This window comes from Haliotis rufescens, unplaced genomic scaffold, assembly GCF_023055435.1.
Source record: "Haliotis rufescens isolate VD_foot unplaced genomic scaffold, xgHalRufe1.0.p SCAF_459, whole genome shotgun sequence".
In the NCBI taxonomy this organism is placed as follows: Eukaryota; Metazoa; Mollusca; class Gastropoda; order Lepetellida; family Haliotidae; genus Haliotis; species Haliotis rufescens.
In genome coordinates this window covers 1-24,738 of record NW_025964178.1, presented here as the reverse complement: position 1 = coordinate 24,738, position 24,738 = coordinate 1, and the positions used below count along the sequence as shown (strand labels likewise).

The following is a 24,738-nucleotide window of genomic DNA, read 5'->3' as shown; positions in this document are numbered from 1 at the left end:
ATTTGATTGTTTGATTGTTTAGCTGGAGGATTGGGGAGGCGGGTTTCATGTTTTTATGTTTGAATACTATTCCTGTTGTTTTTTCTGAGTTAAGGGAGAAGCCCCATTTGTCAGCCCACTGTTGTATTTTATTAAGAGATTTTTGGAGTAAATTTTGGACCATGTTCATGCTTTTAGTGATATGGAGTGAACACGACATCACTTAAATATGTTATGAATAACAGGATGAACTCAATGTCAATTAAGACGGCCTTTGATCTCTAAAGAACACCACGCTTCGTAATTTAAATGTGAGATACTCATTTAAAGGTATCTCTAAAGAACACCACGCTTAGTAATTTAAATGTGAGATACTCATTTAAAGGTATCTCTAAAGAACACCACGCTTCGTAATTTAAATGTGAGATACTCATTTAAAGGTATCTCTAAAGAACACCACGCTTCGTAATTTAAATGTGAGATACTCATTTAAAGGTATCTCTAAAGAACACCACGCTTAGTAATTTAAATGTGGGACACTCATTTAAAGGTATCGGTAATCGGATTAATTAATTACCCGCTAGAATAGGTGAAATGCACTCAGCTGGAAATGTGGCCCTACCGGCAATAGCCATTTCTGAAATGTGGCGCTCCCGGCTAGACACCGAAATTAGAGTGTCACTACTTCTTAGATTGAATGTTTTATTGTTAATGCCTTTATCCAAAACAGGATCTACTATATCATTAAAATCTCCCCCTACAAACATATTACTTGGTTCTAACCATCCTTCTAGTTCTTTGTAAAATGTTAACTTTTCTTCTAAACCATTAGGAGCATAAACATTGAGTAAATAATATTTTTTATCATCCACATCAATTTCTGCTTTTAATAGTCTGCCTTCAGAATCGTGTGCTATCATTCTAACTTCATGTTGAAAATGTTCGGATACTAATATAGCTACACCCCTGCGATTTATGTTTGTTGAATTACAAAATAAAATTTTTCCCGCCCACATATGTTGATAGTTTTCAACAAATGTTGTGTCCAAAAACGTTTCCTGTAAGAATGCTATGTCAACATGTGAACTCTTTATAAGTGACATCACTTTTTCAAATTTACCAACATCTCTCAAACCATTGACATTCCATGACCATATACTGAACATGATGAGCAATGAGAGATACATATTATACTTCAACATGTGTTTCATCTATATTTTTTTCCTTTTCGAGATTTAACTACATTCTTTTTTCTAGGGGCTCTTGCCCCAACATGTGCCCTAATTACCTCTTCATCAGGCTTGGATATTCTCCATTTCCCTTTCACGCTTCCTGGGGCACCATCCCCACGGTATGGCTGTGAAAGAACATTGTGGTTGATCTCTTTAGACACTGCCATGCCATCATGAACATCTACAAGCTCACTATTGTCATGATGTTCAAGATTAACTTTCTGTACAATATCTAACAGTGTGTCTGTCACATCATTCACTAAGTGAGCACTACACGGAGATACATGTTTTTTGGCATCAGAACTACATTGGCCAACATGTACACTTCTGTCAATGATTTCAAATAGTAGTTCATTGACAAGATTTTGAGTTTCATTGTTCGAGTCAGTCACAAAATTGATCACATGTTTATCTTGTGACATTTCCTCGTTGTCTTCCTCGGGGACATCTACAATTGTATCAACCCCTTCTTGATCCTTGTCATCTTCAACTGTTAATTCATTAAGAATAGGCCACCTTGCTAGAGTTGCATCCGTCTCTGTGTCCATGATGCCAATATCAAGGTCATTTTCCTCATCCTTATCATGATCATCATGATTATCATTATTAATGTCATCAGAAGCATCATCATACCCATAGCAATCACAGTCTACCGGCTTCAGTTTACATCTGTGACATTTTGGAACACGACAGTTGTTTTGAAGATGTCCTTGGTTCCCGCAGTTTCTACATACAATGTTTGGACACATCTTTTTTTTCGTGTTGGTCTGAAAGGCAGTGGTAGCATACTTTGATTTGCTCGTTGTGAATAACTCTGAAAAAATCAAAACCTTCATGTGTCCTGAATTTGACGCTATAGGGAAGACTGTGGATCCCTGTTGGAAATTTTACTTGTGTATATCTTGTACCATCTTCCCAATTAGTGCCATGGATTTTCCTCCTGTGGATGGTATCCACTTCAATTATTCCAAACGCATGTAGGACGTTTCTAATTTCCTCATCTGTGGTATAGCTGGGCAAGTTCATAAATGAAACTACAACTCTGTTATTCACAAGAGGCGAAAGTTTGTATATTTCATGATCAACAACAACAGACTCTCCAAGTGATTTTACTAGCGCATTTTCCGCTAGAGTAATTTCATAATAATTGTTGTTTCTAGGTGTACAGCAGTACACAGTATTGTCTCCCAGTTCTTGCTCTAACACCTTGCAAAGCTCAAATGCTTTAGGGCGAATCTGGTTGTCATAATGAACCCGAACAATGTTTTCTTTTTGATAAACACGATGGCGGCCATTGTTGTTGATGACCTGACTAGGGGGTGGACTTTGCCCCCCAGCCTGGCTGCTCATGGTTTCTATTTCCTCCAATTACACGTTCAGATGTAATCTTGAAACATATATGAACACACCCTCATAACAACAGTCAAATATTTCCACAAAGGTAGAAGTACTTACAATAAATAGCAGGGCACTTCCAATATGCTTCCACGTTCTACCTCAACAAGGGAGGTAACCCTTCGGAGCCATTTCCGGAAGTGTGAGCACTGTCTGCGTTTGTATTATATTCCTGTGAATAAATTTTATCAAGAAAAAAAAAGAAAAAAAAAAAGGCGTTGGACTTAAGATTCAATGGACGTATGTCCGCGTGGGTTCGAACCCCACCCGTGCTATGTTGAATACTTTTAATGTGTGAACATTGACATAATTTACTTGGCGTTTTTTATTGTAAATAAATTTCAGTCACTGGTACAAACGTCCTTCAATTTCTTATCAGCATTTTATTTATTTTTTTGAAAAATGCTAAAAAGATTTTGCGAGCGTGCCAGGATTCGAACCTGGAATCTTCTGATCCGTAGTCAGACGCGTTATCCGTTGCGCCACACGCCCCATGAAGAAGTGCACTTCTATTTGGGGTGGTTGCCTCCCTTGGTTTGAAAGAGGGTGGACGTGTTTACCTCGGCTCTCGTGACTGACGGTAAATTTACTTGTGCAGAGTATACGATCCACACCAATATTCTGTACCCGTGTTCTACATTTGTTCTGGACAGATCAGACCGTATCGGACATTCATTATCTCGGATTTTGAGGTTGTTTGAGACTTTGTGTGTGCATTGTTTGCACTGCACGTGTTAAAATGGCGGCTGAAGTCCCGAGAAAAAATGGAAGTGTTGATGTTGGAACAGTAACTGATGTTGAAGATGTGTTCTCGAAGGATACAACAATTATTGTTGATGTGGGAGATACATCTAAGATTCGTGCGGAGGCCGTTATCAGAGGAGCGCTGGAGATGGTGGGACATGTGACCGGAGTTGTGTTGAGAGGTGGGGATTGCTTTGAATTATCTCTGAAAGACGTTGTCGATGCAAAGCTACTAGTAGATGAAGGACTGGAAATTGATGGTGACATATATCAATTTAGCTTCCTATATAACCCCACCGTTATGGTTTCTTTCATGCACCTACCTGTTTACATCAAGGATTCAGATATAAGAGGCAAGCTTGTTAACAGAAATATCGAACTTCTATCACCAATTAGAAGGCGAAAATACAAGGGCACTGATATTGCCGATAGAACGAGATATGTGAAAGTAAGATTTCCCCCAGAGGTTAAATCACTTCCATACTCGATGACTTTCGACACAGTGCACGGCCCCAAATACTTCAGAGTTCTGCACAATAATCAGATCAGGGTGTGCTACAATTGTGACTCTCCTGACCATGTCACGAGGAACTGTCCAGAAGTAAGGTGTTATAAATGTAAAACACTTGGGCACATAGCCAAAGAATGTACGGGGCGCACCACCTCAGACATTCACAACACCCTTGAAGATCACGCCTCACTTAGTGATACATCTAAGAGATGCACGATATGTGGCCTCCATTCAGACAGATGTGACTGCTTGATTGAGCCCTCAGATCCTGCTCTGGATGATACAGAGTTGAGTGATGATAACACAGACACTGACAGCCATGAACCTGTTCCCACACCTGCTAGGTTCGGCAATCACATTGCAGTTTTGAATGTGATGAACAGAGATAATGACGATGTGACTAAAATGCAGGAGACCGATGATCCAAACACTGACAAACCTCATATGTCGGACGTGGCAACTCCTGAAACCAGTCAACCGGTATCCACAAGTGATGCCTACCAAACAGTTACTGGTAAAAGGAAAAAAAGAACTCTGAGACAAATTCAAATAAAAAATAGAAGAAAAGGACGCCCTGGAACCGATTCAGACAATTAACATGAAATACCCATTTCTACTTACAACAGGACTCTTTGTCATGAAATATGTGTGATATATGGAGGTACAGGAATCCCAACAAACGGGAATATACAAGACAACAAATTGTTGATGGTGTCATCAAGCAGTCACGTATAGATTTAATTCTCATATCTAGATCACTTATTTCTTTTGTTATAAATAGCTACATAAAATATTCAAGTATTAGTGACCATAACATCAACTGTCTTCATATCAATTTCAGTAAAGTTGAGAGGGGACCAGGTTTATGGATTCTTAACAATAAACTATTAGAAGATGCAGAATTCGTAAACGCAGTTCAAAATATTATTAATGAAAATGTTGTGTGCCAAACCTATCTATCAAAACCATTGGTATGGTGGGATTGTTTAAAGTACAAATTCAAAAGGTGCGCTATCTATTATTCATGCAAAAAAGCTAAGAGAGAAAAAAGTGAATACTTTAAACTTCAAAAGTCGTTACGTATTGAATATGAAAAACTTTCTAAATTTCCAAATCATGATATCTCCCATATTCAAGTTCTTGAAAAAGATTTAGAGTGTTTTGAGCATAGTAAATGTCAAGCAGCGATTCTTCGATCCAAGGTTCAGTGGTCTCTAGACTCAGATAAAAATACTTCATTTTTTCTAAACCTGGAAAAAAGTAAACAAGAAGCTAACAGTATAAAGGAACTTGAAACAGACAATGGGCTAGTTCAGTCCACTGAGGACATATTGGATCATGCATACAAGTTTTATTCTCACCTATATTCAGCAGCAGAAACTGACGCAGATAAGCAGGATGAAATTCTAGGTTTAGTAACTGATTGTATATCAGATGAAGACAGAAACAAACTGGATGTGGGTATTACTGGTGAAGAAATAACAACAGCCTTAAAGGGAATGAAGCGCCGTAAATCACCCGGTAATGATGGGCTTACTGTTGAGTTTTATGTTACATTTTGGGATGTGTTGAAACCTATTTTCGTAAACATTGTGAATTGTATATTTCAGGAGAAACATATGTCCAGAACAATGAAAAAGGGCGTAATAAGTCTGTTTTTTAAGAAGAAAGGGAGCAAAAGAGATATTCGTAATTACAGGCCTATCTCACTTTTGAATGTTGATTCAAACCTTATCTCCCGTACATTGTCCTTAAGATTAAAGACTGTTGTGTCTAAAATTATCTCCCCTGAACAAACATGTTGTATTCCAGGGAGAGACATATCTGATAATATTCACTCTATGAGAGATGTTATTGATTTTGCAGATGAGAATGAAGATCATGCTTATATTGTCACTATTGACCAGGAGAAAGCTTTTGATAGAGTTTCACATTCATTTTTGTTCAAAACACTTGAAAAATTGAACTTTGGTGATAATTTTATATCATGGATAAAGATTTTATACACTGACCTGAAAAGTAGTATCAAAGTTAATGGTCATCTAACACCATATTTCTCCTTAAGTCAGTCTGTAAGACAAGGAGATCCACTTAGCAGTTTACTGTATGTCATCATCAGTGAACCTCTTAATTTGCTTATTAAGAATAATGTGCATATTCATGGCATTAAATTATCTGACAATTGTACATCACTCTTATATCAACATGCTGATGATACTACTGTCACAGTATCTGATGTCCAATCTGTTTACAATACCTTTAATACAGTGAATGAGTTTTGTTTAGCTACAGGAGCCAAAGTTAATCTTTCCAAGTCAGAAGTTTTGTGTATTGGTACAAACCGCTTAAATCATGTTTCTTTTAGCATTCCTTTTGCAGTAAAAACCGACTGTGTTAAAATACTTGGAATTTTCCTTGGCCCGGATAAAAACCTTTGTGACAAGGGCAATTGGCAAACTAAAATTGCTAAAATGAAATCATTGTTTGGATTGTGGTCACAACGTAATTTAACCTTCCAAGGTAAATCAATTGTTGTAAACACATTTATTCTATCTAAATGGTGGTACACCGTATGTGTACAACCAGTACCAATGTGGGCAATCAGGGAAATTGAAATGTGTATTTCTAACTTTGTCTTGAATAATAACAATCCGCTTGTAAAACAATCAACATGTATAGGTCACTTTTATCAAGGTGGATTAGCACTCCCAAGCTTCAAGTTCAAAATGTTTGCCTTCAGAACAAAAATCATCCAAAAACTATTCAATCCACAGTTTCACTCATTATGGAAAAATACATGTTGGTTGTTCTTTTCCAGGTATCTAAACATGGGTCTAAAAAGTAGTATTTTCAGCATTGTTTACAACCAGGTATCGCTGACCCAGATACACCCGTTTTATGCTGAAGTGTTGTCAGCCTGGAATGCAATCACGTGCAGCAAAAGACATTTTCCAAGTGAGCACGTGGAGATCATGAACCAGCCATTATTTCAAAATCCGCACGTGCGTTTCCAAGGGAAAACGCTGCTCTTTCACTCGTTTATTGCAGCTGGAGTAGTTAAAGTTAAAGACATTTCTTACGAATTTATCCCTGGGTTTTTACCATGTTCTGCTGTTGTAGAATTAATTCAGGAAAAACAGAATGATGTACAATGTTCAATTATCGAAAATGCCTACAAAGTTATTATATCATCTCTGCCTAAGGAGTGGCGCAGGAGTATTATCACCAATACTCGGGATCTTAATAAAGAGGATAATCATGACATACATATTGCCACAAATGATGGGGTTCTTTCGTCAAAAGATTTCTCTGTAAAGTTTAGTTATAGTTTACTTCAGAAAAGACTTTTTACAAAGCCAACGTCTGAAGCTTACTGGGATAAATTTGCAGTCAATGTGGATTGGGAAAATATATGGAAATGGGTGTTTCTAACTGATAAATCTGCAGAACAAATTAATCTTGATTTTAAAGTGTGTCATAACATAATATATACTTATGACAAACTATACAGGTATGGAAGAGTAGATTCAAATGAATGCATTATATGTAAGCATGCTGTTGAAGACATTTTCCATATGTTTATTTTTTGTGATGAATTGAACGATACTATCAACATTTTCAGAGATTTGTTCACTGACGTATTTAAAAACACTGGGTATACTTTAAATCAACTTGCAAGTTGGCTTCTCTTTGGATTTCATTCAAAGGAAGCTAAATCCTGTGAAGCAAGCTTCAATATTCTACTTTCGATTTATATAATCTCTGTATTCACGAGAAGAACTATTATGACACTTCAAAATACAAGAATAGATTAAGTAAGGCTTTTCAAAAATTATACTCAACGGCATTTCAAGTTATTATGGGCGAAATATAAACGTGACAAGCAACCATATAAATTTATTGAACGGTATGTTCTCCCAGTCTCATTTCTACAGGTTGATGTAGAAAGTTTAATCTTTAAACACCCTTCACAAGACAACTGTTACGAAGAGGCGTACGTCATTGGTAAAGAAGCAAATCACAGGGAGAACGAAGAGGTGTTTCCAAAGGTATCTGGGAAAAATAAGAGGTAGTTCATTACTCCAAACGTAAGACAGGGAAGTTGAATTTGCACATTCATAAGTAAACAATGATGACAATGCGATTCGACATAGATACTATTTTGTGTACCAGCAGCAGCTGATATCACCATTTTTTGTGAAGATTCCAGCTTAGGGTACATAGTGTCCCAGGACCATAACACACTTCCGGAAATGGCTCCGAAATGTGTTTGGGACAAACAACACATACTCTTTGCTCTGGGGCGTTTTATCTACTCATTATATTAACCCGACACATGGCTCCACATTTTCATTCCAAAAGGCATCAGCACGGTGGCCGAGTGGTTAAGGCGTTGGACTTAAGATCCAATGGACGTATGTTACGAAGAGGCGTACGTCATTGGTAAAGAAGCAAATCACAGGGAGAACGAAGAGGTGTTTCCAAAGGTATCTGGGAAAAATAAGAGGTAGTTCATTACTCCAAACGTAAGACAGGGCAGTTGAATTTGCACATTCATAAGTAAACAATGATGACAATGCGATTCGACATAGATACTATTTTGTGTACCAGCAGCAGCTGATATCACCATTTTTTGTGAAGATTCCAGCTTAGGGTACATAGTGTCCCAGGACCATAACACACTTCCGGAAATGGCTCCGAAATGTGTTTGGGACAAACGACACATACTCTTTGCTCTGGGGCGTTTTATCTACTCATTATATTAACCCGACACATGGCTCCACATTTTCATTCCAGAAGGCATCAGCACGGTGGCCGAGTGGTTAAGGCGTTGGACTTAAGATCCAATGGACGTATGTCCGCGTGGGTTCGAACCCCACCCGTGCTATGTTGAATACTTTTAATGTGTGAACATTGACATAATTTACTTGGCGTTTTTTATTGTAAATAAATTTCAGTCACTGGTACAAACGTCCTTCAATTTCTTATCAGCATTTTATTTATTTTTTTGAAAAATGCTAAAAAGATTTTGCGAGCGTGCCAGGATTCGAACCTGGAATCTTCTGATCCGTAGTCAGACGCGTTATCCGTTGCGCCACACGCCCCATGAAGGAGTGTACTTCTATTTGGACCTTTTCTTGGTGCTACTTCCACAAACCATTGTCTGGCCTCCTGCACGTCACAAATCTCTTATGTGCTATTATTATAGCACGGCTGCAAATACCACCACTTGTCCAAGGCATTTTGCAGAAACAAAAGGCATGTTTATCGTGACAATTCCATTAACGAACAGTTCGATGACAAACAATAAAACGAACGTTCGAGCGTGCCAGGATTCGAACCTGGAATCTTCTGATCCGTAGTCAGACGCGTTATCCGTTGCGCCACACGCCCAAGGTAGTGTTCTTGTGGTTCTTTGTCAGGAGGAGTTCTCAATTTACCAAGGAATTGTAATCACAACACAACTGTTACGAAGAGGCATACGTCATTGGTAAAGAAGCAAATCACAGGAAGAACGAAGAGGTGTTTCCAAAGGTATCTGAGAAAAATAAGAGGTAGTTCATTACTCCAAACGTAAGACAGGTCAGTTGAATTTGCACATTCATAAGTCAACAATGATACAATGCGATTCGACATAGATACTATTTTGTGTACCAGCAGCAGCTGATATCACCAATTTTTGTGAAGATTCCAGTTTAGGGTACATAGTGTCCCAGGACCATATGACACTTCCGGAAATGGCTCCGAAATGTGTTTGGGACAAACAACACATACTCTTTGCTCTGGGGCGTTTTATCTACTTATTATATTAACCCGACACATGGCTCCACATTTTCATTCCAGAAGGCATCAGCACGGTGGCCGAGTGGTTAAGGCGTTGGACTTAAGATCCAATGGACGTATGTCCGCGTGGGTTCGAACCCCACCCGTGCTATGTTGAATACTTTTAATGTGTGAACATTGACATAATTTACTTGGCGTTTTTTATTGTAAATAAATTTCAGTCACTGGTACAAACGTCCTTCAACGTCTTATCAGCATTTTATTTATTTTTTTGAAAAATGCTAAAAAGATTTTGCGAGCGTGCCAGGATTCGAACCTGGAATCTTCTGATCCGTAGTCAGACGCGTTATCCGTTGCGCCACACGCCCCATGAAGGAGTGTACTTCTATTTGGACCTTTTCTTGGTGCTACTTCCACAAACCATTGTCTGGCCTCCTGCACGTCACAAATCTCTTATGTGCTATTATTATAGCACGGCTGCAAATACCACCACTTGTCCAAGGCATTTTGCAGAAACAAAAGGCATGTTTATCGTGACAATTCCATTAACGAACAGTTCGATGACAAACAATAAAACGAACGTTCGAGCGTGCCAGGATTCGAACCTGGAATCTTCTGATCCGTAGTCAGACGCGTTATCCGTTGCGCCACACGCCCAAGGTAGTGTTCTTGTGGTTCTTTGTCAGGAGGAGTTCTCAATTTACCAAGGAATTGTAATCACAACACAACTGTTACGAAGAGGCATACGTCATTGGTAAAGAAGCAAATCACAGGAAGAACGAAGAGGTGTTTCCAAAGGTATCTGAGAAAAATAAGAGGTAGTTCATTACTCCAAACGTAAGACAGGGCAGTTGAATTTGCACATTCATAAGTCAACAATGATACAATGCGATTCGACATAGATACTAATTTGTGTACCAGCAGCAGCTGATATCACCAATTTTTGTGAAGATTCCAGTTTAGGGTACATAGTGTCCCAGGACCATATGACACTTCCGGAAATGGCTCCGAAATGTGTTTGGGACAAACAACACATACTCTTTGCTCTGGGGCGTTTTATCTACTTATTATATTAACCCGACACATGGCTCCACATTTTCATTCCAGAAGGCATCAGCACGGTGGCCGAGTGGTTAAGGCGTTGGACTTAAGATCCAATGGACGTATGTCCGCGTGGGTTCGAACCCCACCCGTGCTATGTTGAATACTTTTAATGTGTGAACATTGACATAATTTACTTGGCGTTTTTTATTGTAAATAAATTTCAGTCACTGGTACAAACGTCCTTCAACGTCTTATCAGCATTTTATTTATTTTTTTGAAAAATGCTAAAAAGATTTTGCGAGCGTGCCAGGATTCGAACCTGGAATCTTCTGATCCGTAGTCAGACGCGTTATCCGTTGCGCCACACGCCCCATGAAGGAGTGTACTTCTATTTGGACCTTTTCTTGGTGCTACTTCCACAAACCATTGTCTGGCCTCCTGCACGTCACAAATCTCTTATGTGCTATTATTATAGCACGGCTGCAAATACCACCACTTGTCCAAGGCATTTTGCAGAAACAAAAGGCATGTTTATCGTGACAATTCCATTAACGAACAGTTCGATGACAAACAATAAAACGAACGTTCGAGCGTGCCAGGATTCGAACCTGGAATCTTCTGATCCGTAGTCAGACGCGTTATCCGTTGCGCCACACGCCCAAGGTAGTGTTCTTGTGGTTCTTTGTCAGGAGGAGTTCTCAATTTACCAAGGAATTGTAATCACAACACAACTGTTACGAAGAGGCATACGTCATTGGTAAAGAAGCAAATCACAGGAAGAACGAAGAGGTGTTTCCAAAGGTATCTGAGAAAAATAAGAGGTAGTTCATTACTCCAAACGTAAGACAGGTCAGTTGAATTTGCACATTCATAAGTAAACAATGATACAATGCGATTCGACATAGATACTAATTTGTGTACCAGCAGCAGCTGATATCACCAATTTTTGTGAAGATTCCAGTTTAGGGTACATAGTGTCCCAGGACCATATGACACTTCCGGAAATGGCTCCGAAATGTGTTTGGGACAAACAACACATACTCTTTGCTCTGGGGCGTTTTATCTACTTATTATATTAACCCGACACATGGCTCCACATTTTCATTCCAGAAGGCATCAGCACGGTGGCCGAGTGGTTAAGGCGTTGGACTTAAGATCCAATGGACGTATGTCCGCGTGGGTTCGAACCCCACCCGTGCTATGTTGAATACTTTTAATGTGTGAACATTGACATAATTTACTTGGCGTTTTTTATTGTAAATAAATTTCAGTCACTGGTACAAACGTCCTTCAACGTCTTATCAGCATTTTATTTATTTTTTTGAAAAATGCTAAAAAGATTTTGCGAGCGTGCCAGGATTCGAACCTGGAATCTTCTGATCCGTAGTCAGACGCGTTATCCGTTGCGCCACACGCCCCATGAAGGGGTGTACTTCTATTTGGACCTTTTCTTGGTGCTACTTCCACAAACCATTGTCTGGCCTCCTGCACGTCACAAATCTCTTATGTGCTATTATTATGGCACGGCTGCAAATACCACCACTTGTCCAAGGCATTTTGCAGAAACAAAAGGCGTGTTTATCGTGACAATTCCATTAACGAACAGTTCGATGACAAACAATAAAACGAACGTTCGAGCGTGCCAGGATTCGAACCTGGAATCTTCTGATCCGTAGTCAGACGCGTTATCCGTTGCGCCACACGCCCAAGGTAGTGTTCTTGTGGTTCTTTGTCAGGAGGAGTTCTCAATTTACCAAGGAATTGTAATCACAACACAACTGTTACGAAGAGGCATACGTCATTGGTAAAGAAGCAAATCACAGGAAGAACGAAGAGGTGTTTCCAAAGGTATCTGAGAAAAATAAGAGGTAGTTCATTACTCCAAACGTAAGACAGGTCAGTTGAATTTGCACATTCATAAGTCAACAATGATACAATGCGATTCGACATAGATACTAATTTGTGTACCAGCAGCAGCTGATATCACCAATTTTTGTGAAGATTCCAGTTTAGGGTACATAGTGTCCCAGGACCATATGACACTTCCGGAAATGGCTCCGAAATGTGTTTGGGACAAACAACACATACTCTTTGCTCTGGGGCGTTTTATCTACTTATTATATTAACCCGACACATGGCTCCACATTTTCATTCCAGAAGGCATCAGCACGGTGGCCGAGTGGTTAAGGCGTTGGACTTAAGATCCAATGGACGTATGTCCGCGTGGGTTCGAACCCCACCCGTGCTATGTTGAATACTTTTAATGTGTGAACATTGACATAATTTACTTGGCGTTTTTTATTGTAATTAAATTTCAGTCACTGGTACAAACGTCCTTCAACGTCTTATCAGCATTTTATTTATTTTTTTGAAAAATGCTAAAAAGATTTTGCGAGCGTGCCAGGATTCGAACCTGGAATCTTCTGATCCGTAGTCAGACGCGTTATCCGTTGCGCCACACGCCCCATGAAGGAGTGTACTTCTATTTGGACCTTTTCTTGGTGCTACTTCCACAAACCATTGTCTGGCCTCCTGCACGTCACAAATCTCTTATGTGCTATTATTATAGCACGGCTGCAAATACCACCACTTGTCCAAGGCATTTTGCAGAAACAAAAGGCATGTTTATCGTGACAATTCCATTAACGAACAGTTCGATGACAAACAATAAAACGAACGTTCGAGCGTGCCAGGATTCGAACCTGGAATCTTCTGATCCGTAGTCAGACGCGTTATCCGTTGCGCCACACGCCCAAGGTAGTGTTCTTGTGGTTCTTTGTCAGGAGGAGTTCTCAATTTACCAAGGAATTGTAATCACAACACAACTGTTACGAAGAGGCATACGTCATTGGTAAAGAAGCAAATCACAGGAAGAACGAAGAGGTGTTTCCAAAGGTATCTGAGAAAAATAAGAGGTAGTTCATTACTCCAAACGTAAGACAGGGCAGTTGAATTTGCACATTCATAAGTCAACAATGATACAATGCGATTCGACATAGATACTAATTTGTGTACCAGCAGCAGCTGATATCACCAATTTTTGTGAAGATTCCAGTTTAGGGTACATAGTGTCCCAGGACCATATGACACTTCCGGAAATGGCTCCGAAATGTGTTTGGGACAAACAACACATACTCTTTGCTCTGGGGCGTTTTATCTACTTATTATATTAACCCGACACATGGCTCCACATTTTCATTCCAGAAGGCATCAGCACGGTGGCCGAGTGGTTAAGGCGTTGGACTTAAGATCCAATGGACGTATGTCCGCGTGGGTTCGAACCCCACCCGTGCTATGTTGAATACTTTTAATGTGTGAACATTGACATAATTTACTTGGCGTTTTTTATTGTAAATAAATTTCAGTCACTGGTACAAACGTCCTTCAACGTCTTATCAGCATTTTATTTATTTTTTTGAAAAATGCTAAAAAGATTTTGCGAGCGTGCCAGGATTCGAACCTGGAATCTTCTGATCCGTAGTCAGACGCGTTATCCGTTGCGCCACACGCCCCATGAAGGAGTGTACTTCTATTTGGACCTTTTCTTGGTGCTACTTCCACAAACCATTGTCTGGCCTCCTGCACGTCACAAATCTCTTATGTGCTATTATTATAGCACGGCTGCAAATACCACCACTTGTCCAAGGCATTTTGCAGAAACAAAAGGCATGTTTATCGTGACAATTCCATTAACGAACAGTTCGATGACAAACAATAAAACGAACGTTCGAGCGTGCCAGGATTCGAACCTGGAATCTTCTGATCCGTAGTCAGACGCGTTATCCGTTGCGCCACACGCCCAAGGTAGTGTTCTTGTGGTTCTTTGTCAGGAGGAGTTCTCAATTTACCAAGGAATTGTAATCACAACACAACTGTTACGAAGAGGCATACGTCATTGGTAAAGAAGCAAATCACAGGAAGAACGAAGAGGTGTTTCCAAAGGTATCTGAGAAAAATAAGAGGTAGTTCATTACTCCAAACGTAAGACAGGTCAGTTGAATTTGCACATTCATAAGTCAACAATGATACAATGCGATTCGACATAGATACTAATTTGTGTACCAGCAGCAGCTGATATCACCAATTTTTGTGAAGATTCCAGTTTAGGGTACATAGTGTCCCAGGACCATATGACACTTCCGGAAATGGCTCCGAAATGTGTTTGGGACAAACAACACATACTCTTTGCTCTGGGGCGTTTTATCTACTTATTATATTAACCCGACACATGGCTCCACATTTTCATTCCAGAAGGCATCAGCACGGTGGCCGAGTGGTTAAGGCGTTGGACTTAAGATCCAATGGACGTATGTCCGCGTGGGTTCGAACCCCACCCGTGCTATGTTGAATACTTTTAGTGTGTGAACATTGACATAATTTACTTGGCGTTTTTTATTGTAAATAAATTTCAGTCACTGGTACAAACGTCCTTCAACGTCTTATCAGCATTTTATTTATTTTTTTGAAAAATGCTAAAAAGATTTTGCGAGCGTGCCAGGATTCGAACCTGGAATCTTCTGATCCGTAGTCAGACGCGTTATCCGTTGCGCCACACGCCCCATGAAGGAGTGTACTTCTATTTGGACCTTTTCTTGGTGCTACTTCCACAAACCATTGTCTGGCCTCCTGCACGTCACAAATCTCTTATGTGCTATTATTATGGCACGGCTGCAAATACCACCACTTGTCCAAGGCATTTTGCAGAAACAAAAGGCATGTTTATCGTGACAATTCCATTAACGAACAGTTCGATGACAAACAATAAAACGAACGTTCGAGCGTGCCAGGATTCGAACCTGGAATCTTCTGATCCGTAGTCAGACGCGTTATCCGTTGCGCCACACGCCCAAGGTAGTGTTCTTGTGGTTCTTTGTCAGGAGGAGTTCTCAATTTACCAAGGAATTGTAATCACAACACAACTGTTACGAAGAGGCATACGTCATTGGTAAAGAAGCAAATCACAGGAAGAACGAAGAGGTGTTTCCAAAGGTATCTGAGAAAAATAAGAGGTAGTTCATTACTCCAAACGTAAGACAGGGCAGTTGAATTTGCACATTCATAAGTCAACAATGATACAATGCGATTCGACATAGATACTAATTTGTGTACCAGCAGCAGCTGATATCACCAATTTTTGTGAAGATTCCAGTTTAGGGTACATAGTGTCCCAGGACCATATGACACTTCCGGAAATGGCTCCGAAATGTGTTTGGGACAAACAACACATACTCTTTGCTCTGGGGCGTTTTATCTACTTATTATATTAACCCGACACATGGCTCCACATTTTCATTCCAGAAGGCATCAGCACGGTGGCCGAGTGGTTAAGGCGTTGGACTTAAGATCCAATGGACGTATGTCCGCGTGGGTTCGAACCCCACCCGTGCTATGTTGAATACTTTTAATGTGTGAACATTGACATAATTTACTTGGCGTTTTTTATTGTAAATAAATCTTCAGTCACTGGTACAAACGTCCTTCAACGTCTTATGCAGCATTTTATTATATTTTTTTTGAAAAATGCTGCTAAAAAGATTTTGCCGAGCGTGCCAGGATTCGAACCTGGAATCTTCTGATCCGTAGTCAGACGCGTTATCCGTTGCGCCACACGCCCCATGAAGGAGTTGTACTTCTATTTGGACCTTTTCTTGGTGCTACTTCCACAACCCATTGTCTGGCCTCCTGCACGTCACAAATCTCTTATGTGCTTATTATTATGGCACGGCTGCAAATACCACCACTTGTCCAAGGCATTTGCAGAAACAAAAGGCATGTTTATCGTGACAATTCCATTAACGAACAGTTCGATGACAAACAATAAAACGAACGTTCGAGCGTGCCAGGATTCGAACCTGGAATCTTCTGATCCGTAGTCAGACGCGTTATCCGTTGCGCCACACGCCCAAGGTAGTGTTCTTGTGGTTCTTTGTCAGGAGGAGTTCTCAATTTACCAAGGAATTGTAATCACAACACAACTGTTACGAAGAGGCATACGTCATTGGTAAAGAAGCAACTCACAGGAAGAACGAAGAGGTGTTTCCAAAGGTATCTGAGAAAAATAAGAGGTAGTTCATTACTCCAAACGTAACGACAGGGCAGTTGAATTTGCACATTCATAAGTCAACAATGATACAATGCGATTCGACATAGATACTAATTTGTGTACCAGCAGCAGCTGCATATCACCAATTTTTGTGAAGATTCCAGTTTAGGGTACATAGTGTCCCAGGACCATATGACACTTCCGGAAATGGCTCCGAAATGTGTTTGGGACAAACAACACATACTCTTTGCTCTGGGGCGTTTTATCTACTTATTATATTAACCCGACACATGGCTCCACATCTTTCATTCCAGAAGGCATCAGCACGGTGGCCGAGTGGTTAAGGCGTCTGGACTTAAGATCCAATGGACCGTATGTCCGCGTGGGTTCGAACCCCACCCGTGCTATGTTGAATACTTTTAATGTGTGAACATTGACATAATTTACTTGGCGTTTTTTTATTGTAAATAAATTTCAGTCACTGGTACAAACGTCCTTCAACGTCTTATCAGCATTTTATTTATTTTTTTTGAAAAATGCTAAAAAGATTTTGCGAGCGTGCCAGGATTCGAACCTGGAATCTTCTGATCCGTAGTCAGACGCGTTATCCGTTGCGCACACGCCCCATGAAGGAGTGTACTTCTATTTGGACCTTTTCTTGGTGCTACTTCCACAAACCATTGTCTGGCCTCCTGCACGTCACAAATCTCTTATGTGCTATTATTATGGCACGGCTGCAAAATACCACCACTTGTCCAAGGCATTTTGCAGAAACAAAAGGCATGTTTAGTCGTGACAATTCCATTAACGAACAGTTCGATGACAAACAATAAAACGAACGTTCGAGCGTGCCAGGATTCGAACCTGGAATCTTCTGATCCGTAGTCAGACGCGTTATCCGTTGCGCCACACGCCCAAGGTAGTGTTCTTGTGGTCTTTGTCAGGAGGAGTTCTCAATTTACCAAGGAATTGTAATCACAACACAACTGTTACGAAGAGGCATACGTCATGGTAAAGAAGCAAATCACAGGAAGAACGAAGAGGTGTTTCCAAAGGTATCTGAGAAAAATAAGAGGTAGTTCATTACTCCAAACGTAAGACAGGTCAGTTGAATTTGCACATTCATAAGTCAACAATGATACAATGCGATTCGACATAGATACTAATTTGTGTACCAGCAGCAGCTGATATCACCAATTTTTGTGAAGATTCCAGTTTAGGTACATAGTGTCCCAGGACCATATGACACTTCCGGGACAATGGCTCCGAAATGTGTTTGGGACAAACAACACATACTCTTTGCTCTGGGGCGTTTTATCTACTTATTATATAACCCGACACATGGCTCCACATTTTCATTCCAGAAGGCATCAGCACGGTGGCCGAGTGGTTAGAGGCGTTGTGACTTAAGATCCAATGGACGTATGTCCGCGTGGGTTCGAACGCCCACCCGTGCTATGTTGAATACTTTTAATGTGTGAACATTGACATAATTTACTTGGCGTTTTTTTATTGTAAATAAATTTCAGTCACTGGTACAAACGTCCTTCAACGTCTTATCAGCATTTTATTTATTTTTTTGAAAAATGCTAAAAAGATTTTGCGAGCGTGCCAGGATTCGAACCTGGAATCTTCTGATCCGTAGTCAGACGCGTTTCCGTTGCGCCACACGCCCCATGAAGGAGTGTACTTCTATTTGGACCTTTTCTTGGTGCTACTTCCACAAACCATTGTCTGGCCTCCTGCCACGTCACAAATCTCTTATGTGCTATTATTATAGCACGGCTGCAAATACAACCACTTGTCCAAGGCATTTTGCAGAAACAAAAGGCATGTTTATCGTGACAATTCCATTAACGAACAGTGTCGATGACAAACAATAAAACGAACGTTCGAGCGTGCCAGGATTCGAACCTGGAATCTTCTGATCCGTAGTCAGACGCGTTATCCGTTGCGCCACACGCCCAAGGTAGTGTTCTTGTGGTTCTTTGTCAGGAGGAGTTCTCAATTTACCAAGGAATTGTAATCACAACACAACTGTTACGAAGAGGCATACGTCATTGGTAAAGAAACAAATCACAGGAAGAACGAAGAGATGTTTCCAAAGGTATCTGAGAAAAATAAGAGGTAGTTCATTACTCAAACGTAAGACAGGGCAGTTGAAGTTTGCACATTCATAAGTCACAATGATACAATGCGATTCGACATAGATACTAATTTGTGTACCAGCAGCAGCTGATATCACCAATTTTTGTGAAGATTCCAGTTTAGGGTACATAGTGTCTCAGGACCTATGACACTTCCGGAAATGGCTCCGAAATGTGTTTGGGACAAACAACACATACTCTTTGCTCTGGGCGTTTTATCTACTTATTATATTAAACCCGACACATGGCTCCGACATTTTCATTCCAGAAGGCATCAGCACGGTGGCCGAGTGGTTAAGGCGTTGGACTTAAGATCCAATGGACGTATGTCCGCGTGGGTTCGAACCCCCATCCGTGCTGATGTTGAATACTTTTAATGTGTGAACATTGACATAATTTACTTGGCGTTTTTTATTGTAAATAAATTTCCAGTCACTGGTACAAACGTCCTTCAACGTCTTATCAGCATTTTATTTATTTTTTTGAAAAATGCTAAAAAGATTTTGCGAGCGTGCCAGGATTCGAACCTGGAATCTTCTGATCCGTAGTCAGACGCGTTATCCGTTTGCGCCACACGCCCCATGAAGGAGTGTACTTCTATTTGGACCTTTTCTTGGTGCTACTTCCACAAACCATTGTCTGGCCTCCTGCACGTCACAAATCTCTTATGTGCTATTATTATAGCACGGCTGCAAATACCACCACTTGTCCAAGGCATTTTGCAGAAACAAAAGGCATGTTTATCGTGACAATTCCATTAACGAACAGTTCGATGACAAACAATAAAACGAACGTTCGAGCGTGCCAGGATTCGAACCTGGAATCTTCTGATCCGTAGTCAGACGCGTTATCCGTTGCGCCACACGCCCAAGGTAGTGTTCTTGTGGTTCTTTGTCAGGAGGAGTTCTCAATTTACCAAGGAATTGTAATCACAACACAACTGTTACGAAGAGGCATACGTCATTGGTAAAGAAGCAAATCACAGGAAGAACGAAGAGGTGTTTCCAAAGGTATCTGAGAAAAATAAGAGGTAGTTCATTACTCCAAACGTAAGACAGGTCAGTTGAATTTGCACATTCATAAGTCAACAATGATACAATGCGATTCGACATAGATACTAATTTGTGTACCAGCAGCAGCTGATATCACCAATTTTTGTGAAGATTCCAGTTTAGGGTACATAGTGTCCCAGGACCATATGACACTTCCGGAAATGGCTCCGAAATGTGTTTGGGACAAACAACACATACTCTTTGCTCTGGGGCGTTTTATCTACTTATTATATTAACCCGACACATGGCTCCACATTTTCATTCCAGAAGGCATCAGCACGGTGGCCGAGTGGTTAAGGCGTTGGACTTAAGATCCAATGGACGTATGTCCGCGTGGGTTCGAACCCCACCCGTGCTATGTTGAATAATTTTAATGTGTGAACATTGACATAATTTACTTGGCGTTTTTTATTGTAAATAAATTTCAGTCACTGGTACAAACGTCCTTCAACGTCTTATCAGCATTTTATTTATTTTTTTGAAAAATGCTAAAAAGATTTTGCGAGCGTGCCAGGATTCGAACCTGGAATCTTCTGATCCGTAGTCAGACGCGTTATCCGTTGCGCCACACGCCCCATGAAGGAGTGTACTTCTATTTGGACCTTTTCTTGGTGCTACTTCCACAAACCATTGTCTGGCCTCCTGCACGTCACAAATCTCTTATGTGCTATTATTATAGCACGGCTGCAAATACCACCACTTGTCCAAGGCATTTTGCAGAAACAAAAGGCATGTTTATCGTGACAATTCCATTAACGAACAGTTCGATGACAAACAATAAAACGAACGTTCGAGCGTGCCAGGATTCGAACCTGGAATCTTCTGATCCGTAGTCAGACGCGTTATCCGTTGCGCCACACGCCCAAGGTAGTGTTCTTGTGGTTCTTTGTCAGCAGGAGTTCTCAATTTACCAAGGAATTGTAATCACAACACAACTGTTACGAAGAGGCATACGTCATTGGTAAAGAAGCAAATCACAGGAAGAACGAAGAGGTGTTTCCAAAGGTATCTGAGAAAAATAAGAGGTAGTTCATTACTCCAAACGTAAGACAGGGCAGTTGAATTTGCACATTCATAAGTCAACAATGATACAATGCGATTCGACATAGATACTAATTTGTGTACCAGCAGCAGCTGATATCACCAATTTTTGTGAAGATTCCAGTTTAGGGTACATAGTGTCCCAGGACCATATGACACTTCCGGAAATGGCTCCGAAATGTGTTTGGGACAAACAACACATACTCTTTGCTCTGGGGCGTTTTATCTACTTATTATATTAACCCGACACATGGCTCCACATTTTCATTCCAGAAGGCATCAGCACGGTGGCCGAGTGGTTAAGGCGTTGGACTTAAGATCCAATGGACGTATGTCCGCGTGGGTTCGAACCCCACCCGTGCTATGTTGAATACTTTTAATGTGTGAACATTGACATAATTTACTTGGCGTTTTTTATTGTAAATAAATTTCAGTCACTGGTACAAACGTCCTTCAACGTCTTATCAGCATTTTATTTATTTTTTTGAAAAATGCTAAAAAGATTTTGCGAGCGTGCCAGGATTCGAACCTGGAATCTTCTGATCCGTAGTCAGACGCGTTATCCGTTGCGCCACACGCCCCATGAAGGAGTGTACTTCTATTTGGACCTTTTCTTGGTGCTACTTCCACAAACCATTGTCTGGCCTCCTGCACGTCACAAATCTCTTATGTGCTATTATTATAGCACGGCTGCAAATACCACCACTTGTCCAAGGCATTTTGCAGAAACAAAAGGCATGTTTATCGTGACAATTCCATTAACGAACAGTTCGACGAGCGTGCCAGGATTCGAACCTGGAATCTTCTGATCCGTAGTCAGACGCGTTATCCGTTGCGCCACACGCCCAAGGTAGTGTTCTTGTGGTTCTTTGTCAGCAGGAGTTCTCAATTTACCAAGGAATTGTAATCACAACACAACTGTTACGAAGAGGCATACGTCATTGGTAAAGAAGCAAATCACAGGAAGAACGAAGAGGTGTTTCCAAAGGTATCTGAGAAAAATAAGAGGTAGTTCATTACTCCAAACGTAAGACAGGGCAGTTGAATTTGCACATTCATAAGTCAACAATGATACAATGCGATTCGACATAGATACTAATTTGTGTACCAGCAGCAGCTGATATCACCAATTTTTGTGAAGATTCCAGTTTAGGGTACATAGTGTCCCAGGACCATATGACACTTCCGGAAATGGCTCCGAAATGTGTTTGGGACAAACAACACATACTCTTTGCTCTGGGGCGTTTTATCTACTTATTATATTAACCCGACACATGGCTCCACATTTTCATTCCAGAAGGCATCAGCACGGTGGCCGAGTGGTTAAGGCGTTGGACTTAAGATCCAATGGACGTATGTCCGCGTGGGTTCGAACCCCACCCGTGCTATGTTGAATACTTTTAATGTGTGAACATTGACATAATTTACTTGGCGTTTTTTATTGTAAATAAATTTCAGTCACTGGTACAAACGTCCTTCAACGTCTTATCAGCATTTTATTTATTTTTTTGAAAAATGCTAAAAAGATTTTGCGAGCGTGCCAGGATTCGAACCTGGAATCTTCTGATCCGTAGTCAGACGCGTTATCCGTTGCGCCACACGCCCCATGAAGGAGTGTACTTCTATTTGGACCTTTTCTTGGTGCTACTTCCACAAACCATTGTCTGGCCTCCTGCACGTCACAAATCTCTTATGTGCTATTATTATAGCACGGCTGCAAATACCACTACTTGTCCAAGGCATTTTGCAGAAACAAAAGGCATGTTTATCGTGACAATTCCATTAACGAACAGTTCGATGACAAACAATAAAACGAACGTTCGAGCGTGCCAGGATTCGAACCTGGAATCTTCTGATCCGTAGTCAGACGCGTTATCCGTTGCGCCACACGCCCAAGGTAGTGTTCTTGTGGTTCTTTGTCAGGAGGAGTTCTCAATTTACCAAGGAATTGTAATCACAACACAACTGTTACGAAGAGGCATACGTCATTGGTAAAGAAGCAAATCACAGGAAGAACGAAGAGGTGTTTCCAAAGGTATCTGAGAAAAATAAGAGGTAGTTCATTACTCCAAACGTAAGACAGGGCAGTTGAATTTGCACATTCATAAGTCAACAATGATACAATGCGATTCGACATAGATACTATTTTGTGTACCAGCAGCAGCTGATATCACCAATTTTTGTGAAGATTCCAGTTTAGGGTACATAGTGTCCCAGGACCATATGACACTTCCGGAAATGGCTCCGAAATGTGTTTGGGACAAACAACACATACTCTTTGCTCTGGGGCGTTTTATCTACTCATTATATTAACCCGACACATGGCTCCACATTTTCATTCCAAAAGCCATCAGCACGGTGGCCGAGTGGTTAAGGCGTTGGACTTAAGATCCAATGGACGTATGTTACGAAGAGGCGTACGTCATTGGTAAAGAAGCAAATCACAGGGAGAACGAAGAGGTGTTTCCAAAGGTATCTGGGAAAAATAAGAGGTAGTTCATTACTCCAAACGTAAGACAGGGCAGTTGAATTTGCACATTCATAAGTCAACAATGATGACAATGCGATTCGACATAGATACTATTTTGTGTACCAGCAGCAGCTGATATCACCATTTTTTGTGAAGATTCCAGCTTAGGGTACATAGTGTCCCAGGACCATAACACACTTCCGGAAATGGCTCCGAAATGTGTTTGGGACAAACAACACATACTCTTTGCTCTGGGGCGTTTTATCTACTCATTATATTAACCCGACACATGGCTCCACATTTTCATCTAAAAGGCATCAGCACGGTGGCCGAGTGGTTAAGGCGTTGGACTTAAGATCCAATGGACGTATGTCCGCGTGGGTTCGAACCCCACCCGTGCTATGTTGAATACTTTTAATGTGTGAACATTGACATAATTTACTTGGCGGTTTTTATTGTAAATAAATTTCAGTCACTGGTACAAACGTCCTTCAACGTCTTGTCAGCATTTTATTTATTTTTTTGAAAAATGCTAAAAAGATTTTGCGAGCGTGCCAGGATTCGAACCTGGAATCTTCTGATCCGTAGTCAGACGCGTTATCCGTTGCGCCACACGCCCCATGAAGGAGCGTACTTCTATTTGGACCTTTTCTTGGTGCTACTTCCACAAACCATTGTCTGGCCTCCTGCACGTCACAAATCTCTTATGTGCTATTATTATAGCACGGCTGCAAATACCACCACTTGTCCAAGGCATTTTGCAGAAACAAAAGGCATGTTTATCGTGACAATTCCATTAACGAACAGTTCGATGACAAACAATAAAACGAACGTTCGAGCGTGCCAGGATTCGAACCTGGAATCTTCTGATCCGTAGTCAGACGCGTTATCCGTTGCACCACGCGCCCAAGGTAGTGTTCTTGTGGTTCTTTGTCAGGAGGAGTTCTCAATTTACCAAGGAATTGTAATCACAACACAACTGTTACGAAGAGGCATACGTCATTGGTAAAGAAGCAAATCACAGGAAGAACGAAGAGGTGTTTCCAAAGGTATCTGAGAAAAATAAGAGGTAGTTCATTACTCCAAACGTAAGACAGGGCAGTTGAATTTGCACATTCATAAGTCAACAATGATACAATGCGATTCGACATAGATACTAATTTGTGTACCAGCAGCAGCTGATATCACCAATTTTTGTGAAGATTCCAGTTTAGGGTACATAGTGTCCCAGGACCATATGACACTTCCGGAAATGGCTCCGAAATGTGTTTGGGACAAACAACACATACTCTTTGC

General features: G+C 40.7%; 45 non-coding genes across 45 annotated transcripts; 15 read left to right on the top strand and 30 right to left on the bottom strand.

Annotated features, from left to right (window-relative positions):
- Positions 1 to 3,025: 3,025 nt before the first annotated feature.
- On the bottom strand, positions 3,026 to 3,098 carry Trnar-acg. Its single transcript has one exon. It is a non-coding gene; the product is annotated as a tRNA-Arg (tRNA).
- A 5,568-nt stretch (positions 3,099 to 8,666) lies between these two features.
- Trnal-uaa lies at positions 8,667 to 8,749 on the top strand. Its single transcript has one exon. It is a non-coding gene; the product is annotated as a tRNA-Leu (tRNA).
- A 144-nt stretch (positions 8,750 to 8,893) lies between these two features.
- On the bottom strand, positions 8,894 to 8,966 carry Trnar-acg. Its single transcript has one exon. It is a non-coding gene; the product is annotated as a tRNA-Arg (tRNA).
- A 216-nt stretch (positions 8,967 to 9,182) lies between these two features.
- Positions 9,183 to 9,255, bottom strand: Trnar-acg. The gene has a single exon. It is a non-coding gene; the product is annotated as a tRNA-Arg (tRNA).
- A 458-nt stretch (positions 9,256 to 9,713) lies between these two features.
- On the top strand, positions 9,714 to 9,796 carry Trnal-uaa. Its single transcript has one exon. It is a non-coding gene; the product is annotated as a tRNA-Leu (tRNA).
- Positions 9,797 to 9,940: 144 nt separating this feature from the next.
- On the bottom strand, positions 9,941 to 10,013 carry Trnar-acg. The gene has a single exon. It is a non-coding gene; the product is annotated as a tRNA-Arg (tRNA).
- A 216-nt stretch (positions 10,014 to 10,229) lies between these two features.
- On the bottom strand, positions 10,230 to 10,302 carry Trnar-acg. Its single transcript has one exon. It is a non-coding gene; the product is annotated as a tRNA-Arg (tRNA).
- A 458-nt stretch (positions 10,303 to 10,760) lies between these two features.
- On the top strand, positions 10,761 to 10,843 carry Trnal-uaa. Its single transcript has one exon. It is a non-coding gene; the product is annotated as a tRNA-Leu (tRNA).
- A 144-nt stretch (positions 10,844 to 10,987) lies between these two features.
- Positions 10,988 to 11,060, bottom strand: Trnar-acg. The gene has a single exon. It is a non-coding gene; the product is annotated as a tRNA-Arg (tRNA).
- A 216-nt stretch (positions 11,061 to 11,276) lies between these two features.
- Positions 11,277 to 11,349, bottom strand: Trnar-acg. The gene has a single exon. It is a non-coding gene; the product is annotated as a tRNA-Arg (tRNA).
- A 458-nt stretch (positions 11,350 to 11,807) lies between these two features.
- Positions 11,808 to 11,890, top strand: Trnal-uaa. Its single transcript has one exon. It is a non-coding gene; the product is annotated as a tRNA-Leu (tRNA).
- A 144-nt stretch (positions 11,891 to 12,034) lies between these two features.
- Positions 12,035 to 12,107, bottom strand: Trnar-acg. Its single transcript has one exon. It is a non-coding gene; the product is annotated as a tRNA-Arg (tRNA).
- A 216-nt stretch (positions 12,108 to 12,323) lies between these two features.
- On the bottom strand, positions 12,324 to 12,396 carry Trnar-acg. Its single transcript has one exon. It is a non-coding gene; the product is annotated as a tRNA-Arg (tRNA).
- Positions 12,397 to 12,854: 458 nt separating this feature from the next.
- On the top strand, positions 12,855 to 12,937 carry Trnal-uaa. Its single transcript has one exon. It is a non-coding gene; the product is annotated as a tRNA-Leu (tRNA).
- Positions 12,938 to 13,081: 144 nt separating this feature from the next.
- Trnar-acg lies at positions 13,082 to 13,154 on the bottom strand. Its single transcript has one exon. It is a non-coding gene; the product is annotated as a tRNA-Arg (tRNA).
- Positions 13,155 to 13,370: 216 nt separating this feature from the next.
- Trnar-acg lies at positions 13,371 to 13,443 on the bottom strand. The gene has a single exon. It is a non-coding gene; the product is annotated as a tRNA-Arg (tRNA).
- Positions 13,444 to 13,901: 458 nt separating this feature from the next.
- On the top strand, positions 13,902 to 13,984 carry Trnal-uaa. Its single transcript has one exon. It is a non-coding gene; the product is annotated as a tRNA-Leu (tRNA).
- A 144-nt stretch (positions 13,985 to 14,128) lies between these two features.
- Positions 14,129 to 14,201, bottom strand: Trnar-acg. The gene has a single exon. It is a non-coding gene; the product is annotated as a tRNA-Arg (tRNA).
- Positions 14,202 to 14,417: 216 nt separating this feature from the next.
- Trnar-acg lies at positions 14,418 to 14,490 on the bottom strand. Its single transcript has one exon. It is a non-coding gene; the product is annotated as a tRNA-Arg (tRNA).
- Positions 14,491 to 14,948: 458 nt separating this feature from the next.
- On the top strand, positions 14,949 to 15,031 carry Trnal-uaa. The gene has a single exon. It is a non-coding gene; the product is annotated as a tRNA-Leu (tRNA).
- A 144-nt stretch (positions 15,032 to 15,175) lies between these two features.
- On the bottom strand, positions 15,176 to 15,248 carry Trnar-acg. The gene has a single exon. It is a non-coding gene; the product is annotated as a tRNA-Arg (tRNA).
- Positions 15,249 to 15,464: 216 nt separating this feature from the next.
- Positions 15,465 to 15,537, bottom strand: Trnar-acg. Its single transcript has one exon. It is a non-coding gene; the product is annotated as a tRNA-Arg (tRNA).
- Positions 15,538 to 15,995: 458 nt separating this feature from the next.
- On the top strand, positions 15,996 to 16,078 carry Trnal-uaa. Its single transcript has one exon. It is a non-coding gene; the product is annotated as a tRNA-Leu (tRNA).
- A 152-nt stretch (positions 16,079 to 16,230) lies between these two features.
- Positions 16,231 to 16,303, bottom strand: Trnar-acg. The gene has a single exon. It is a non-coding gene; the product is annotated as a tRNA-Arg (tRNA).
- Positions 16,304 to 16,520: 217 nt separating this feature from the next.
- Trnar-acg lies at positions 16,521 to 16,593 on the bottom strand. The gene has a single exon. It is a non-coding gene; the product is annotated as a tRNA-Arg (tRNA).
- Positions 16,594 to 17,054: 461 nt separating this feature from the next.
- On the top strand, positions 17,055 to 17,139 carry Trnal-uaa. Its single transcript has one exon. It is a non-coding gene; the product is annotated as a tRNA-Leu (tRNA).
- Positions 17,140 to 17,575: 436 nt separating this feature from the next.
- On the bottom strand, positions 17,576 to 17,648 carry Trnar-acg. The gene has a single exon. It is a non-coding gene; the product is annotated as a tRNA-Arg (tRNA).
- Positions 17,649 to 18,104: 456 nt separating this feature from the next.
- Positions 18,105 to 18,190, top strand: Trnal-uaa. Its single transcript has one exon. It is a non-coding gene; the product is annotated as a tRNA-Leu (tRNA).
- A 145-nt stretch (positions 18,191 to 18,335) lies between these two features.
- Positions 18,336 to 18,407, bottom strand: Trnar-acg. The gene has a single exon. It is a non-coding gene; the product is annotated as a tRNA-Arg (tRNA).
- A 218-nt stretch (positions 18,408 to 18,625) lies between these two features.
- Trnar-acg lies at positions 18,626 to 18,698 on the bottom strand. The gene has a single exon. It is a non-coding gene; the product is annotated as a tRNA-Arg (tRNA).
- Positions 18,699 to 19,155: 457 nt separating this feature from the next.
- On the top strand, positions 19,156 to 19,239 carry Trnal-uaa. The gene has a single exon. It is a non-coding gene; the product is annotated as a tRNA-Leu (tRNA).
- Positions 19,240 to 19,385: 146 nt separating this feature from the next.
- On the bottom strand, positions 19,386 to 19,459 carry Trnar-acg. Its single transcript has one exon. It is a non-coding gene; the product is annotated as a tRNA-Arg (tRNA).
- Positions 19,460 to 19,675: 216 nt separating this feature from the next.
- Trnar-acg lies at positions 19,676 to 19,748 on the bottom strand. Its single transcript has one exon. It is a non-coding gene; the product is annotated as a tRNA-Arg (tRNA).
- A 458-nt stretch (positions 19,749 to 20,206) lies between these two features.
- Trnal-uaa lies at positions 20,207 to 20,289 on the top strand. Its single transcript has one exon. It is a non-coding gene; the product is annotated as a tRNA-Leu (tRNA).
- Positions 20,290 to 20,433: 144 nt separating this feature from the next.
- On the bottom strand, positions 20,434 to 20,506 carry Trnar-acg. The gene has a single exon. It is a non-coding gene; the product is annotated as a tRNA-Arg (tRNA).
- A 216-nt stretch (positions 20,507 to 20,722) lies between these two features.
- On the bottom strand, positions 20,723 to 20,795 carry Trnar-acg. The gene has a single exon. It is a non-coding gene; the product is annotated as a tRNA-Arg (tRNA).
- Positions 20,796 to 21,253: 458 nt separating this feature from the next.
- Positions 21,254 to 21,336, top strand: Trnal-uaa. Its single transcript has one exon. It is a non-coding gene; the product is annotated as a tRNA-Leu (tRNA).
- Positions 21,337 to 21,480: 144 nt separating this feature from the next.
- On the bottom strand, positions 21,481 to 21,553 carry Trnar-acg. Its single transcript has one exon. It is a non-coding gene; the product is annotated as a tRNA-Arg (tRNA).
- A 193-nt stretch (positions 21,554 to 21,746) lies between these two features.
- Positions 21,747 to 21,819, bottom strand: Trnar-acg. The gene has a single exon. It is a non-coding gene; the product is annotated as a tRNA-Arg (tRNA).
- A 458-nt stretch (positions 21,820 to 22,277) lies between these two features.
- On the top strand, positions 22,278 to 22,360 carry Trnal-uaa. Its single transcript has one exon. It is a non-coding gene; the product is annotated as a tRNA-Leu (tRNA).
- Positions 22,361 to 22,504: 144 nt separating this feature from the next.
- On the bottom strand, positions 22,505 to 22,577 carry Trnar-acg. Its single transcript has one exon. It is a non-coding gene; the product is annotated as a tRNA-Arg (tRNA).
- Positions 22,578 to 22,793: 216 nt separating this feature from the next.
- Positions 22,794 to 22,866, bottom strand: Trnar-acg. Its single transcript has one exon. It is a non-coding gene; the product is annotated as a tRNA-Arg (tRNA).
- Positions 22,867 to 23,761: 895 nt separating this feature from the next.
- Positions 23,762 to 23,844, top strand: Trnal-uaa. The gene has a single exon. It is a non-coding gene; the product is annotated as a tRNA-Leu (tRNA).
- A 144-nt stretch (positions 23,845 to 23,988) lies between these two features.
- Trnar-acg lies at positions 23,989 to 24,061 on the bottom strand. Its single transcript has one exon. It is a non-coding gene; the product is annotated as a tRNA-Arg (tRNA).
- A 216-nt stretch (positions 24,062 to 24,277) lies between these two features.
- On the bottom strand, positions 24,278 to 24,350 carry Trnar-acg. The gene has a single exon. It is a non-coding gene; the product is annotated as a tRNA-Arg (tRNA).
- Between the last annotated feature and the right edge of the window lie 388 nt (positions 24,351 to 24,738).